Below are 4,985 nucleotides of genomic sequence, written 5' to 3' on the forward strand. Positions count from 1 at the left end.
TTGAGCATAACACAAATTTTGTGATTGCTTAAGTGAAATTTCAACCATGAGAAACAGTAATCTATCCATACCAGCTACCTTAATCCATAGTGTGTGTCAGCAGCTACAACCTGCTGCACTTTAGATAAGTCCCCTTTGACCAATGTCCACAGGCCAACATCTGAGCTTTTTCAAGGTAAAAGCCACATTTATTCTAGAATTTACATATATCTTAACAATTTAATGTGTTTAAAATTATGCTACAACTTCTATTGAGTTCTTTTTAAATTTAATGTCACTGACAAGGTTTTTGAGTGTGGTGCCCTTCATTCTACTTTTTGTTGGAAGTCCTGTGGTTTTGACTTTGTAGTTTCCCATAGCACAGTGACTTTTTAGAAATGTGTTGCGTTAGAGCAGAACTACCTGTATTTTAATAGGTACATCTACAAATAACTTGTTTTATTAAAATTGTCAGCACCATAGTTAATCAAAATGAGTTTAGTTTATACAGTAATCACACAAAGCAACAGAACATGTAATCTTGTTTTGCAAGGAAAACTGGACAAATTCTTAACAGACCTAGTCCTAGCTTTGACATCAACTTGCTATTGCTAGTACATGTGGACAAGTGATTTGACCTTGCTGAGTTTCTCACTATTAATTTTGGGATAAAAATTTCCCCCTAATCAAATATAGCTCTCAGCAGATATCAATGAAGTAACTGTCTTTCAAAGCACTATATAAAATATGCGTGGCATTCAAATGAGATGTCGTAGTATTACTTTTAAGAAAAAATAGTAATGGCGGGAAAAATAAACGAAAGAGTAATTGAGTGCCCAAGCTTCTTAAATTCAAGTCTGAGAATTGAGTAGCATTCTTTACTTTGTGGTAAGTGTCCTCTAGCTCCCCATTGTATATCCAACAGTAAAGAAAGCTCAGGATGGCATGTGACACTAAGCTGAAAATATGCTGCACCAATGACCTCATATATAGGTATCCGTTTTTGTGTAGGCATGGACAGCTGAGGCCAGCCTACTTCCTTTCCTTCCTTGGCAGTGGCCCACCAGGGCTGCAAGAGTCTTCAGTCTTATCCTGGGATCATATGTCCAAACCAAGAGGTACTGGATTGTTAAGCTACTCTCAAGGCCCAAATTCACACCTTGATCATCCTCTAACTACAGCTAGGAGTGCAAAACAGAGAGTAATTGGTAGTATTCTTTGAGTTCTTGGTGCAAGGCAGCACAAAATCTCTGACCTACAATTCCAAATGAATGATCTAGACTCCTCTGGTCTGTGTTTTCTGGTTTTATTACATAACCATCCCAACTCAGCAAGTCTGACTGTCATATCTCTCCAGGATTTATTTAGGTTTGCCTTTCCATCCACTTTGTAACAGTTTTTAGTGTTGCTCCTCTTGATGTTTTTGCTATCTATGCCCTGGAATATGCATAAAATATCTCTGACAAGGGATGCCTCAGTAACTTCCACAATACCGCTTGCATCTCCTTTTCTCCTTGGCCTTGTCACATTGTGAGACAGTGTTGGGAATACCTTTTGAGGTAGTAGTTTGTAAAGAAGGCTGGTTTGCAGTTAAAGTTCATGTAATACGTGACCCCCAACTGCTGTTGAAGACAGTCTCTGACTCTTGCAGCTTGATGAGACTGTCTCCAAAGAAGAGATTGTGGTGTGGGAGTTGGGCCATTTAGGGTAGGGGTCCCCAACCCCTGGCTGCAAGCCAGTACTGATCTGTGGCCTGTTAGGAACCAGGTTGCATACCAGGAGGTGAGTGGCAGACAAGTGAGTGAAACTTCATCTGTATTTGCAGCCGCTCCCCAGTGCTAGCATCACTGCCTCAGCTCCACCTCAGATCATCGGGCATTAGATTTTCATAGGAGGACTGGTCCTTGGTGCCATAAAGGTTGAGGACTGCTGATTTAGGGCATACATGCTTATACTGTTGATGCCACTGCTTCCCATACTGCTAGAGCCCTGTGCTGACTGGGTGCTGTGATCCTGGTAGTTCAATGAGAGAGTCTGAGCCCTGGCCCTAGTCGTAGGGAGTTGAGTGAGCATCTTTTGGTAATGCTTGAACAAATAATGTGGAATAACTAGAAACCTTGTTTGGCTGTTTGCGTGGATCCTCATTTAGGCTTAACAAGAGGTAAAGAGTTGACCATTTATTTTTCAGAACTCTCTGCAAATGAAATTTTCTGTGATGTTCTGAAAACAATGCAGCATCTTCTTCCTTTCTTTGTTGAATAAGTTCTTTTTTGATTTTTTTCAGCTACTAGAAATTCATCTCTTTCAACAGTTGGGGCAAAGTTGCTGCCAAGAACTTGCATAGCATACTGGACTGTTGGGCTACATCAGCTTCACTCTTGCCCAGGATCCAGCAGCACAGGTTCTGCAGAAGGACATCTGGCAACTTCTGGTCAAGGGTTGCCATTCTCAGCCCAGGACTGCTCATGGGGCCTCACGGAGCCACCAGCCCTTGCCTGCCCTCCCTGAGGCTGGTGTGCTAAGGAGGCCTCCTCTGCACAGTCACCTGCATTGCCAGTGTCCCACCTGCGCCCGAGGACTCTCGGTGTCCCCATCAGCCTGAGGTCCTATGCACCTATGATCTTTTTTTACTTAAGAAGATGTTTGTAAGACTTATGCATTCCTTTCTATTGCTTTATAAAGTGGTCTTGTGTGAATATAAATTTACAATTCTACTGGCCATTTACTTTCTTTCCAATTTTTTTTTTTTTGAACAGTAGTGCTATGAACATCCTTATATATTCTCCTGGTGCACATATACAAAAATTTAATATGAGAGTGTCTACTGATGGTTGTTGGTGCCAACTCAACACCAACAGGAATCTTTAATTTGGGGTGTGATGAAGAAGGGAACTTTATTTAGTTGCAAACAGCTCAATTCTGATACAGTATGGCTGTGAGAATAGCACAGCTATGGAACAGCTCAATAGTGCTACAGCTCAATTACGAAGCAGCAGGGTTGTAGAACAGCATGGTGGTGAGATGGTCCTAGGACAAGGCAGCCCTAGGGTAAAGAATTCTTTTCAACTAGATGGGTCTGCTCTGCCCTACACAGATCTTTAGTGTTTTATCTACAGCCCCAGCCAGTGAAACACAGTCTTCAGTCTTTGGTGGAAAGAGAAAGTATGCTCCTCCCTTTCATTTTGTTGATTTGTAGTACAGAAGCTTTTTAGTTTGTTGTAGTCTCACATGTTTGTTGTTTATTCCTTTTGTTGCCTTTGCTTTGATATTAAATCTCAAAAGTTATCCTTGTGTTTTCTTCTAGGACTTCTATGATTTCAGGTTTTATGGTCAAGTCTTTAATACATTTTGAGTTAATTTTTGTGCATATAACATAGAAAAGAGGCATGAGAACTACACATATTGACAAAATATTAAACCAGATTGCATTCAGACCCTGCTACATGCTGCTAGACATGGGAACCTGTCTCATCAGCATAGGGCCAGACCATGGGGAACCTACAGGAAGATTCCTGTTGAGATTATTAACAACTACTTTCCCATGCCTTTAACGCTGAATGCCCACACCCAAAAAGGAAAACAGATATAAACCTAATTCCTTAAACACTTGGGGTCTCATTCTCTTACTTGAAGAGGAAACCATGTCTCTGTCTGTAGAGCATGATTCCTTCTCTAATAAACTTTCCTTTTGTCTCTGGCTTGTGTTTGAATTCTTTCCTGTACCAAGTCAAAGACCCTCTCTCAGCAGACGTAGGGCTCGAGTCTCTACTTGGGGGAATTTGCACCATCCTGCATCATATGGTGTTAGCAGTCTTGTTTCAGTCTTTTGCATATTGCTGTTCAGTTTTCCCAGTATCATTTATTGAAGAGAATATCATTTCCCCATTGTATATTCTTGGCTCCTTTGTTGTAAATTAATTGACTACATCTGTATGGTTTTACTTCTGGGCACTCTATTCTGTTCCATTGATCTTCGTGTCTATTTTTATGCCAATACTATATTATTTTGGTTACTATGGCTTTGTACTATAGTTTCAAACTAGGAAGTATGATGCATCCACTTTGTTCTTTTTCTCAAGATTGCTTTGTCTATTTGAGGTCTTTTGCTGTTTCATACAAATTTTAAGATTGTTCTTTTTCTGTGAAAAATGCCATTGGAATTTTAATAGAGATTGCATTGTATCTGTAGATTGCTTTGGGTAATATGGGTGTTTTAACAATATTAATTCTTCCAATATATAAATATAGTATATTTTTTCCATTTATTTGTATCTTCTTCAATTTCTTTCATTAATGTCTTGTAGTTTTCAATGTACAATTTTACCTCCTTGGTTAAATTTATTCCCAGATATTTTAGTGACTTTTTTTTTTTTTTAAAGTGAGTAAAAATGAAGATCCAAAAGTGATGATATAATTTCACATATTTTGCTTTAAATGAAACATCACCAGTCTTTTGAAAAAAGGAAGGGGAAATTCCTCGTGTGTGTGTGTGTGTGTGTGTGTGTGTGTGTGTGTGTGTATTTTTATTAATCACACTTAAAATGTATTTTGTATAGACTCCAGTTTATATTTATTTAAAGGGTGTGAGAACTTCAAGATGTTTTGAATCTGAGTGGAGAATCCTTAGATTTTAACATTTTCTTTCTTATTTGTTCATGGTGATGTAGTGTTTTATTAATAATTTCTGCCTTTTTTGGGCAATCCTTGCAGTTTTTAGAATCAAGGTTAAGCTACTAATGGGGTTCAGAACACGCTATTCCCAAATATGGCACCTTGGCTTATTGAATATTTTAAGCTGAAGGAATCACCTTTTTCTACTGGAATAGGTCATAAAACTGTCAGGTAAGAGGTGCCCTTCCTATACTTGGAGGGAAAAAGGATATTTACTTCATATTGCCTACAGATAGAACAGCCAATTTCCTTGCTCTTTCTCTGTCATTCTGATCTTATACCTGTTGGTCTATTTTATCTAAAAATCTTTCCCTTTTAAGGATAGTTATGTTTTT

The 4,985-nt window shown here is 38.8% G+C and overlaps 1 pseudogene; it reads right to left on the reverse strand.

Annotated features, from left to right (window-relative positions):
* Nucleotides 1–678: 678 nt before the first annotated feature.
* LOC102885415 lies at nt 679–3,174 on the reverse strand (annotated as a pseudogene).
* Between the last annotated feature and the right edge of the window lie 1,811 nt (nt 3,175–4,985).

This window comes from Pteropus alecto, unplaced genomic scaffold, assembly GCF_000325575.1.
Source record: "Pteropus alecto unplaced genomic scaffold, ASM32557v1 scaffold173, whole genome shotgun sequence".
In the NCBI taxonomy this organism is placed as follows: domain Eukaryota; kingdom Metazoa; phylum Chordata; class Mammalia; order Chiroptera; family Pteropodidae; genus Pteropus; species Pteropus alecto.